Genomic DNA, 13,022 nt, shown 5'->3' on the forward strand with positions numbered 1-13,022 from the left:
ATTTCCTTCATCTTCTTCAAGATTTTGAGACATTGTTTCCTGTGATACATTTGAGGGACCAGGTCCTCTTAAGTGTTCTGCATCATTCTTTTTTGCGCCCTGCTCATTCTGCTGCTTGGTCATCAACTCCTCAACCTCGTAGTCCTCATTGTTCTGTCTTCTTGTACCCAATTCATCAAACTTGACGTGCATGCTTTCTTCAACACAAAAAGTTCTTTTGTTGAACACCCTGTAAGCCTTGCTTGTAGATGAGTACCCAACAAATACTCCCTCATCACTTCTGGCATCAAACTTGCCTAGATCATCCTTTCCATTTTTTAGCACAAAACATTTGCACCCAAAAGGCTTGAGATGAGCAATTGAAGGCTTTCTGTCATTTAATAACTCATAAGGTGTTTTCTTGATGATTGTTCTTATAAGACATTTGTTTGTCACATAGCAAGTTGTATTAACTGCTTCGGCCCAAAAATTCATTGCAAGTTCTGAATCAATCAGCATAGTTCTAGCAATATCCACCAGAGTTCTGTTTTTTCTTTGGAGTTCTTGGTGCTGAGAAGTTGTGGCTGATTCCATTTTCTGCACAAAACCCTTCAAAAATAGAGTTTTCAAACTCTGTTCCATGATCAGATCTGATACTAGCTGTCCTGCAATTTATCTTCAATTGGATGGCTTTGACGAAAGTGATCAGAGTTCAAGCAGTCTCATCTTTTTTCCGCAAAAACATATTTCAGGTGTACCTGGAGAAATCATCAACAATTACAAGAATATATTTTTTACCTCCTCTGCTTTGAATCCTGACCGGTCCACACAAATCCATGTGGAGAAGTTCTAGAGGTCTGGTAGTGCTCACACTCCTTTTAGCCTTGAAAGATGATCTTGTTTGTTTTCCTTTTATACAGGCGTCACAGACTTTGTCATTTGAGAACTTCAGCTTTGGTAATCCGCGGACCAGGTCCCCTGCAACAAGCTTGTTAAGTAAAGAGGTACTTACATGACCTAGTCTGTTATGCCAGAGATTTACATCGTCAGTTTGAGCACTCAGACATGACAGGCTGGCTCCTTCAATAGAATCAAGATCAGCAACATACATATTCTTGACTCTTTTTGCAGACATCGCAATTTTCTTAGTTGCACAGTTTGTAACCACACAGCTATCAGACAAGAACTTGACTTCATTTCCCTTGTCACAAATTTTTGAAATGCTCAAAAGATTGTATTTTAAACCCTCCACATAGTGTACATTATTTATCGAATTATCAGCCGCTCTCCCTATTCTGCCAATACCAAGGATAGAGCCCTTCTTTCCACCACCAAATGACACACCACCACCTTGGTGTGCTTCCAAAGAGAGGAAGTTTGAAGTGTCTCCCGTCATGTGCCTTGAGCATCCACTGTCCATATACCAACAATGACTCCTTCCTCTCTTCTGCATAGAAATCATTTGTTAGATTTAGGAACCCACTTCAGACGGAGTTCCCAGTAATTATTAAGAGGTCTGATAAGAAACCTTTCTGTCCAGTGAGGCATGATGTTTTTTCTGAAATAATACGGGGGATCAGGTCCCTTATGTCTCTTTTTAGCATCATTTTTAGATCTAACAAATCTCTCATGCCTTTCCTTAGCTTTTCTCAGAATCTCACAATTTTCTTTCAGATGACCATTACGACCACAGTGAGTACATAAAAGATTGTCAGATATAGACACATACTTGCTATGGGGATTATAGGGGGGCTATAATGGTCTACATCCCAACCCTTTCTTTCCATTGAAACTTTGACTGGACATATTAGAGAGTATCATAGAGGAGTCAGTCCATTTAAGGGAGTGACTTAATTCTTCCTTGACCTTACTCAAATCTTTTCTTAATTGAGAATTTATTTCAAGAGAAGCGACTAGCTTGGACTCAGAATTTTTTAGCTTTTCTTCCAGTTCTTCCTAAAAAATGCTAAGCTTTCTCTTCCCACCTACTAAGTTTCCAGGGTCCTTCTCAGATGTTATGTTACAAGTCTCTAGAATACCTATCCCTTTACTAATTTCAACAACTTGAGACATGAGAGCAGAATTCCAGTCTTCACACAAACTTAATTTTTTATTCAACATTAAGTTTTCAGTGGTTCTTTCATCAACACAATCAATAAGCAGAGCAACAAGTTTCCTCAAATTTTCTTTAGGCAGATTATCTAGATCATCTTTAAGATCAAAAAGAGTTACCTCATCTGAATCCTCTTCATCATCAGAATTTGCCATTAAGGAGAAAATAGAGTTGAAAATGCTTTTATTATCCTCAATGGCCATCATTGAGGCATCCTCATGATTCTCTTCATCTTCTTCTGATTCACTTGAGTCATTTCCCCACACAGCAAAGGCATTTCTCACCATCTGATCCGCATGTGCCTTCCTTCGAGCATGGTCTGGGACCAGGTCCCTCTTGCGAGGTCTGGTGTCATGAGTTTCCTGCTTTGTACTGGGGCAGTTCCTCATGAAGTGTCCAGGCTTACCACACTTATGGCATAGATCATTTGCAGTAGTAGTTCTGTAGTTCTGCTGGAAGGGGTTTTCTTTTGGAAGCCTCCATGCTTCTTTAAGATCTTCTGAAATCTTCTAGTGACATATGCCATCTCATCCTCCTCTTCAGTCTCTTTACTTTGAGATATTTTCAAAGCAATGGACTTCTCCTTCTTTCCTTCCTTCACAGTTGTCCCCTGTTTCTTCTTCATCTCATAGGTCTGAAGGTTCCCAATCAGTTCATCCATAGAAAGTGTCATTAGATCTTTGGCTTCTTTTATGGCATCCACCTTGCTTTCCCAAGATTTTGGAAGCACCTTGAGAATCTTGCAAATTTTCTTACGGACAGGAATAGGCTCACCCAAGCCTCTCAGCTCATTGGTGATAGAGGTGAATCTTGAGTTCATCTCAAAGATGGATTCCCTTTCATTCATACTGAAATTTTCATACTGAGTGGTAAGCATATCAACTTTAGATTCTTTTACTCGTTGAGTTCCTTCATGGGCTGTTTGAAGACAATCCCATATCTCTTTGGCAGTTTCACAAGCAGAAATTTTGTTGTACTCATCTGCTCCAATTCCGCACACCAGAATCTTCTTTGCTTTGTAGTTCTTTTCTATCTTTCTCCTATCTGCCTCGTTGTAGTCCTTTCTGGTTTTGATAACAGTGGTGGTAAGCTCTCCATCCTTCACTTCCTTTGTAGGAACATATGGACCATCAATGATGATATCCCATAGCTCAGAATCCCCAGCGTTGATGTAGTCGTGCATTCGATTTTTCCACCAGCCATAATATTGTCCATTAAAACGCGGTGGTCTGGTAGAAGATTGTCCTTCCTCCATGTTGGGTGGAGCAGCCATTCCGTCAGGATCTTTCCTTTTCTTGGTGTTAACCAGAGAGAAAAGACATGCTTTGATACCACTTGTTGGAATGTATGCATCCACTCGTCTAGATGGGACCAGGTCCTCAGCACAGTTAAAATAACAGAAAATAACAGAACATGTTGAATGTAAAGATTGCACAAAAACATTACGTGGAAACCTCCTTGCTCAAGGGAGTAAAACCACGACCTGGCCTGCCAGGACTTTTCAAAACTTCTTTCACTAAACTTCTCCAAGCAAAAAGCAAAAGCAAGTTTACAAACTAGGATTAACCTACTAATCCCAACTCTAAGCAATACCTCCTATTACTTAGATGAGCCAGAGCAGATACAGTACCACTCACTATACTAATCCTAACTGATTAATATAGACCTTTTAGAGTAAGAACCTAAGTTACCCTTAACCTAGTTCTTACAATGATTCAAACGAGTTTGAAACGTTTCTTTTACAAGAAAAAAAACTGATCTTACAATATCAGAACTATTACAAGCAAACAAAATAACAGTTGATGCAAGAAGCTCTTGAAGCAGTCGATCTAATCCCTTGCTGTTCTTGAAGCTTGAAAGGCTCTCAACTTTTGAATGAATGAATATTCTTGTATATTGTTTAGTATATACCACAAAAAGTTATTACCAAACGTACAAGCAACCTCCTTGTTTCTGATTGGTGAAGTACTCTGCAGCTTCACCAACTTTTCTGACGCAGATAGCTTTTACAGTTGTACCGCACTTTGACAGCTGGACGAGTATTCTACTCTGCAGAGGACCAGGTCCCTGCACTTGTGAGGAGATCATCAAAACACCAAAAGACATAAGCTCTTATCAATATATTATAAGAAAAAGTTTATCATTTTCTTGGTCTCCAAATCATAATTTGTTAAAATGACCTTAAAATATAGGAACTTGTCACTTTTACTTTGTAGAGAAATGAGTACAGTTAAAAAAGAAGCAAAGATTGTAAATGTGTGAAGTCTTATAATCTATATGTACTTTAAATATGAATAAAACTATCTGATAACTATGAAGTTGTATTTATTATTAATGTTTAATAGTAGTATTAATATATAGGTTTTTGTAGTTTATGATAATTTATATATATACAACTATTTTGAGCAATGTTCATAATACAATTTCTGTCTTAATGCATTCTAACTGAAAAAAATGTCCTAATATATTTTCATATTTGCTTTTTAATAAGTGTATTGTAGATGGCGGAGAAGTTGATTATGGGAAGAATTTTTTTCTGCTAGTGTATCGATGGAAAATAGCAGTGATTATAATTAGCTAACTAAGGTTAGTACATATCGACTATTGCATATTTCAAAGTAATTTGGACTTTCTTTGTCTTTTTTTTATTAATGTGTACCTACTTAATGTTACTTACTAAGTTAAATTACATAATTAATGTAACCTATAACATATATAACAGTTAATATAAAAGTTATTGTAACATACACAACAAAAATTGTAGTATATATATAAAAGTTAAAAAATACAATGTATGTCAAATAAGTTTTGGAATACTTCTTTATATACTACATTTGTGGCTTCATTACTTATTTTTCCATCTTCATCGTAAGTAAGTATTTTTAATCCCTTTCTATTTGTCACTCTGGAAAGAGCAACATATAACTGTCCATGCGTAAATACTGGCTTCTTCAGAAATAAGCCCACATGAGATAAAGACTGTCCTTGTCCTTGACTCTTATTGATTGTCATAGCAAATGATACAGTTATAGGAAACTGTCTTCTTTGAAACTTAAAAGGAATTCTAGAATCTGAAGGTGTTAAAGTCATTCTTGGAATAAACACCTTCTGGCCAACCATCTGTCCAGATAAAACCTTTGCTTCAATTACTTGATTTCCAAGTTTAGTAACAATCAATCTAGTTCCATTACATAATCCTACTGACTGATCGATATTTCTTAGTAACATTACTGGAACCCCAACCTTTAAAGTGATTGAATGATTTGGAACACCAGAACATTTAATATTATTCAAAAATTCAGGGGTATGTACATGTTCCAAAGTTGAATAAGTATGATCAGATTTGCAAATTTTATCAGAACATAAATATGATTTGTTAGGATTATGATTAAGAGTAATCATATACTGATTTATCGATTCAACCATATCAAGAGTTGGAGCAAGAATGGCTCTATGTTGAAGGTACTCTGGATCATTGCAATTAGTGATGAAATCTGGATAAATACTTTCAACAATAGATGCTATAGGATTAGTATACTCATTTATTAGAAGATCATTTGGTATTAAAACTTTGTCTATTCCATCAATTGAACTTCCAATGCTACCATCCCAACTTTCAATATCCAATTAGAAAAATCTCTCAATTCTTCCAAATGTGTATCGTTTGCATTGCTATGTAACCTCATATTCTTTGTTAGAGTAAATAGTTGACACTGTGGCCATGAATATGATGAATTTACAGTTGCATTAACAATATCTTGTCTGGTACCTTTTGAAATAACTGGTAAAATCTGTCTAAAGTCACCTCCAAGAACAACTGTTTTTCCTCCAAATGGTAATTATGCCTTAGATGCATCTTTATAGCTAATAATATCTCTTAAAGTTTTATCCAAAGCTTCAAAACAATATTTATGCATCATAGGAGCCTCATCCCAAATAATCAACTTTGCCTTGACTATCAAATTTGCTAAAGGAGTACCTTGCTTTATATTACATGTTGAATCTTCATTTATATTCAGAGGGATAACAAATCTTGACTGTCATGTTCTACCACCAGGCAACAATAGAGATGCAATCCCGCTAGAAGCTACTATCAAAACAATATCTTCTTTAGATCGTATAGCTGCTGATAGTGTCCTCCAAATAAAAGTTTTTCCTGTACCTCCAAAGCCGTATAAAAAGAAAAATCCACCACTATTTGTAATAATTGCTGACATAATCTTTTTGTAAACTACTTTATGTTCATCAGTTAAATTTTGTAGCAATTCTTGATGTTCATCAGTTAAAGCACCTTTATTGTAACGCATTTCATCTCGAATTAATTTGTTGCTATAATCGACCTCATCCTCATTATAGACAGGTAATGGCATTGTTGAAAAATCTTGAAAACTCCTTCCACACCCTTTTTTAAAAGTTTCAATCTTTTGCAAGCAACGATTCTTCAAATCTGCTTCTGATAGATAAACTTTTGAAAAAACATATAAACATATACTAATTTAATAAAATAATCTAATTCTAATTTACTAATTATTATAAATTATTAAAAGTAAAATAATAAAAAAATAATAAGAAAAAGAAAAAAAAAGATTATATATGATTAGTGTCAAGTGTAAACATTATTAAATACCTGGGTTATCTAATATTCTTCTTTCTTCAAAAACGATATCTTCTGATAGTAAGTGCCAAGTTGATTGCCATACTATCTCCGGACGTGACATTGAATTAGATATAAGTAGCATAGAAAATAATTGTCGTAGATATGATGGCATTCCCCATTGACTTGCTTCTACTATAGCATCAACATATTCTTTGTCATCATCTAATAATTTTAGAGCATAACATGCATCTCTAAAGGTCTCATGATCAATATCATGTATTCTTCTGATCTCCTCATAAGAAGTTGGACCTTTAACAACATTCAATAGCAATCTAAGGTAATATTGCTCACCTGATCCTGGTGGAACAAAGAAAATTCTTCCAATAGAAAATGTTGAAGTTTTCCTTTTTTCCCATCTCTTAGATTGTTGCTTCCAAACAAAATTTAAAGGAAATTCTGCATACGTTAGATGTTTTGCTTCAGGAAATTCCTTATTTGCTTCCAACCATCTTAAAAACATTGATTCCTTCACTGTTGGTTTATTGATAACAACATCAATTGGATCATCATCTGAAAATATGACACTTTAATTGTCTGGTAGATGAAAAGATAACCTTTCTACAAAAGGTTCTCTATGGTGGATTGGGAATTTGAAAATTCTCCAAGCTGCTTCACAGGATGATATATAGCGACAATCACAATACATTTTTATTTCATCCACAACCTTTGAATCTGAAGAATTAACACTATCGCAAAAAGCTATCGTGACTCGATCATGACCTTTATTAACATACTTAAATAAGTATTTAATCGATCTTGATTGATTGCACCATTCAACATTAATATGTGCCCCATATTTCATTAGCAAAAATTTATTATGTGGTACAACATATCGATTATCTAAATCAATACCTGATCTCTGTGTAGATCTACCATCATTTCTTCTTCGATATAAAGGATATCCTTCTTCATCAAGTGAGGTAGATGGTAAAAATCTTTTTGGAAAGTGCTTTGTACATTTGCCTTTTTGCATGCAAGGGGGTGATTTTCTTATTGAACCACATGGCCCATGCATCATGAAGTTTGTAACAGCCACATAATAATCTGAATCAAGTAATTTATCAGGCAATTCAGCTGAAATAATCGCATCAATGTCTCCAACATTTGGAAATTTATCATGGAGAAAAAGTAAGATATGTGCATGAGGCAATCCACGCTTTTGAAATTCAATAGTGTAAATCATAAAATGAAGAGAAAAACAAAATATTATTTGTAATTTATGATTTTTATTTAAATAAAACAAATTATATTGACTTTAAAATGTAATATAATAAAATAAAGCAAAATAAAGTTCATACCCGCTTTTACTTCTCCAAAAACTTTATTGTCTCTTAAATCTTTTATCAAATGATCCAATTTGATTTTAAAGACTCTTGTTATAATGTCTGGCCGATCTTCTGGATGCAATCCTCTACTATGCACAAATCTATTAATTTCAGGCCATTTCGGATTGCATGTAAATGTAATGAATAAATCAGGATATCCAACCCATTTACATATTGACATTGCATCTTGATAATTTTGCAAAATGTAACGTGTTCCACCAGTGAAAGTAGAAGACAATATAATTCTTTGTCCTTGAGAAGATGGTTCGGTGTCTCCATGCAAAACTGCTTCTTGTAATCCTTTATATAAATGTGTTCTCAAATTTCTTTGATTTAGTCTATAAAACAATAAGCGAGAAGATTCAATCATTGTATATCCATCAACCAAGAATTGTTGAAATAATCTTTTAGCAGAAACAATTGTAGGTACTTCATTCTTCCTTTCTTGAATTTTATATGCAAAATATTCGCAAGAACTAACACGTTTTCTTCCCTCACTTGATTCGTCAATTCTATTTAAAGGAATATCTTCTCTATAACCATCTTCCCCATAAGGTAGTAGTAATGGATATTGCAAACCTAAATATGCTGCATTAAGCTCATTTATTCTCTGAAGTTTTCCATTTTGACTTTCGATTATTATATCTCTGTCAGTATTTGTTGGTTCAAAATTGCCAACAACCAAAGCTGCTACCTCTGAAACTGATGGCAAGTTATATCTTCTTCCATATGATCCTCTTCTTCCGATAAGTCTTAGTTTAACATTTGTACTTTGTTCAGCTTGAAATCTATCTCTAACCATACGAAAACTCTTTGCAAGAACATTATGTTTAGTAAGCATTTCCTTCACTTCGGTGACAATTTGAGCATGTATTTGATTGTTGCTTTCACCGCTACTACAAAGTGAATAGTAATATGTTGATAATAGTGATTAATTACTACAATTATAATTAATCTTATATAATACATTAATAAAATAAGTACACACCTGATAACATTCATTCTATTTGTTACCTCATTTTCTGTATCATAAATATATAATTGTGCAAATTTTGGAGTAGATCCCTCATTAGGCAATAAGCTTCCAATTTTATGATAATTCTGTCCAGATAATCTGAAAGTTCTTGGCCCCTTTGTTTGATTGAAAGATGCATCAATTTTTCCTCCCATTGATGTAAAAGAAAACATGGAATTATAAGTTCGGATATTCTCTCTGAAATGGTTACTTTTTTCACCTACAATAAATTATAGAAATGTAAAGTTGATAAACAAAATTATTGACGTGTATTTATATTTGTATTAAATAAATTAATTTACCTGATCCAAATAATAATTCCTTCAACACAGTAGGAGGATCCTTTGGATTGGAAAGGTTTATCTTTCCATGACCACAACACAAAGTGAAAACAAGTCTTTTTTTTTACACTTCTTATCAGTTCTTTCCACATACCAAAAGTAAGCGCCGCAGTATTGACATTCATAAATTGGATCTCCTATATCCTAATAGTCTAAATTTTTTTATTTTTTTTAAAATACGTTAGAAACAAAGTAATTTGTTTAAACAAAGCAAAGGTTAGGGATAGTAATATATAAAAATTACCTTCATTGTATAGTTTTCCACTACCAAACTCATATGTTGCCAACATATCTACATCTTCATTTTCATCATGAGTTAGATGATTTGATATTCTGTTATCTGTTACAAATAATATAGAATTTGAATATATTGCAGATGCTTATTGAATATTGTTATGTTCTTTTAGTGATATACCTTTGAAAAATGACATTTTCCGTAATAGATGAAATAAGTTTTATGAAATTTGAAGAAGATAAAAGTTTTAAAAATGAAAAATATATAGGTAGTGTAATATATTTCACTGTTGTATAGTAGAAGTCTAGAAGACATGTATTATATTGAGCAATAAAAATAGAGATAGGAGATCAAACCATTGACATCTGATGAGTATTTTCCATGTTTTTTATAAAGTCGTAAGCTTAATCTTTGTTTTCTTGCTAATTTCTTCTGATCTGTCATGACTTTGATATGAGTTATTGAACTTGAAATCTAATTATATGGTGAATTACCATGAATAAATGCAGTTGACCAAATAGCAGTTATTTTAAAATCCAGATTAGTGCATTTAGTTAAATAACTGTTAATTTAAAAAAATATTAATTATATTATCATTCTGATATTGTGAATTATTAGACAGTAAATATTTTGGAGTATAACAGTTTAAAATTATAACTGTTTTTTTATTGTTTGTGATTTTGAATAGATTAAGGACCTCAAAGAGAAATAAATCGATTTATAGTTATGCTGAAACTTTTTAACAGGTTTAACTTTATAATAACTTGGGAAAATATATTCTTCACTTGTAACAATTACTAAGAAGATTAATATTTGTTTAATCTCTCTCTCTCAATGTTTTTGATATGTATTTACCATATCATTCATAAGATATAGAAGTAGTTGAAAGTTGTAACATATGTGATCCTAGTAAAAATCATGTGAATCAATAATTACTTTGACATTGCTTTTATTTATGTTAGATCTGAATATGCATTTGTTTTTAACGAGTTGTCCCAAACTATAGGCATTATGTGAAGGGTAACAAAATAAACATTGATCAGATGATGGGTAACAAAATATACACAGAGGTAATGAGAGCAATATTTGTCATTGCTTTGGATCAAATTCCTCATTACAATTTATTTGTGCTTTGGAATTTTCATCTATTCAATGCTAGGTTCCTTCTTATAATTGTATATATGAGTTACTGTTTAAGTAACATCTATTGTATGACGTGTTATAATAAGTGCACCAAATGCAATAGATATTGCATAAAATATATAAAGATCATGCAGAGGATTTGATAGGAATGTCTATGAACATGTTTGAGTATTTGATGAGTTAGTTTCTCTGATAATTATATAGCATATGTGTTATTGAAGATTTATTATATATGATTTATCTATTTTTGAAATTAGTTCACGAAGTGTGCGCACATTGATACAATTGTCAGTGTGCTGTTTAGTGTGAATTTGGTGCGAATGTTTTGGTGCAATTTCGGGGTCTGTTTACGTTGTTTTTATTGTGCAGTTTTTGGTGCAATTTCAATGTTTTTCTAGTGATTTTTTGGGTGCAATTCTAACGTTGTTTTAGAGATGATTCTGACGCTGCTCTTTTGGTTTAATTCAAATGATGTTTTAATATTTTTATTGTGAAAATTTAGTGCAGCTTTGGATCTTTTCTGCTGCTGTTTTGGTGCAACTTTGGGGCTGTAGCATTGTGAATATAAATGAAGATTCAACATGTTGTATAAACCAAGGTACTCCTTCAGCAAATTTGATAGAATTTTTATAAATCATTGTTCATTATGACTACCTTTGAACATATATATTGGAAGAATGAAGATGAATTGCTTGGAGCTTTAGAATATCTGATTCCTATTCTGAATATATTAGCTCAGAAATTGATGTGGATCCACCATATTGTTCGCCAAAGTGTTGCATGTTTTTTAACATATGGGAATAAGGTATGTCTCTTAAATTGCACTAACGTATTTGTAGAAATCAGCTAATAGTGTGTTGTTTAGATTTTGTATGCAGTAAAGTTAACTTTAATGATCCTTCTGTTACTAATGAATGTTAAACTATAAGTCAGAGAATATAAAATACACATTAAGACAACATGTAGAGGATTAACAACATAAATTTAAAACAACCCCACAAACACACACACATATATAGAGAGAGAGAATGATAGATAGATATAGATTGAGAGAGAGATATATATAAATAAAGAAGACAACTTAATAGCTTGAATTTATATAATAAACTACATAGATCATCCAACTACCTTATTAAAACTTAAATATTAAAATAATAAACTAAACTTAATACAACCTAAATTAAAACATAATCTTCCAATAACTTTTCAAATTTGGAAGATAGCTTTAGGTATTCTTTTCCTTCTTAATCACTTTGCAAATTTTGTTGTTGGGTTGTTTGACATTCAAATCGTCTTAAATTTCATGCCTTGTAGATTTCCAGCAGCTTTGCTACTCTTGGTAGATATCTTTGTAGTTAAATCAATCACATCTTCAGTAATTAATGTAGCACACTCTGAAATGCTGCTCTTGATTGGAGTCTAAAATTAAAATAACATAAAGATTATAAGTAATTCAAGTGTTTTCAATCTGATTAGTAATATAGAAGATGTAACTTATCTAAAGTTTGAATACCTCAAAGAGTTATCTTCATCATAGCTTTGCTCACATTCAAAAAGTGATTTCTGTATGAACATTATAAACATAATTAACAATTTATACAAAATTTAAGATTTGTATATATAATGTAAACAAATATGTTGGTGTTTAAACACTTACATTACGACTGTCCTGAAGATCAGGATGACAAAATTCCTTTAAAAGAGTATCATCATCGGTGAAATTAAGAACTTTATAGACATTATCTTTTCTATTAATGTTTCAGTCCTTGATCAAAATCTTAAACATAAATTTCTTCTCCATTAAATCACCAAGCTCGGTTGGATAAGAACTTTCGTCATCTTCAAGTAATCCTTCTTTCAACTCTTTTGCAGTTTACCAAGTAGTTGTATAGTCTCTTTATTTCAAAGCAATATTGAAATAAATGCAGTGTCATCCATAACAGACAGTTGTAGCCTGTATCTAAATAGCATAATATTTTGGATTATATAATATATAAAAAATAATTTTAAATAGTTTGATTTTTTATACAAACCCGTGAATAACAGATTTAACTTCAGAATTGCATTTTTTACAATAATATTTGGTTCCCTCTGTATCAACCTTTGTAATACAATTGTTGCAAGCCAAGTATGACCATCCATGGTCAAGTTCCAAACAGACGATTTTTGCAGCAATCCAAAAGGAAGATTCCTTTGTATTAAAAATAAAAATAA

General features: G+C 32.5%; 1 pseudogene; it reads right to left on the bottom strand.

Annotated features, from left to right (window-relative positions):
- Nucleotides 1-3,534: 3,534 nt before the first annotated feature.
- On the bottom strand, nucleotides 3,535-9,680 carry LOC125812822 (uncharacterized; annotated as a pseudogene).
- Between the last annotated feature and the right edge of the window lie 3,342 nt (nucleotides 9,681-13,022).

The sequence above is a fragment of the Solanum verrucosum genome, unplaced genomic scaffold (assembly GCF_900185275.1).
Source record: "Solanum verrucosum unplaced genomic scaffold, falcon-dt-bn FXZP01000114.1, whole genome shotgun sequence".
In the NCBI taxonomy this organism is placed as follows: domain Eukaryota; kingdom Viridiplantae; phylum Streptophyta; class Magnoliopsida; order Solanales; family Solanaceae; genus Solanum; species Solanum verrucosum.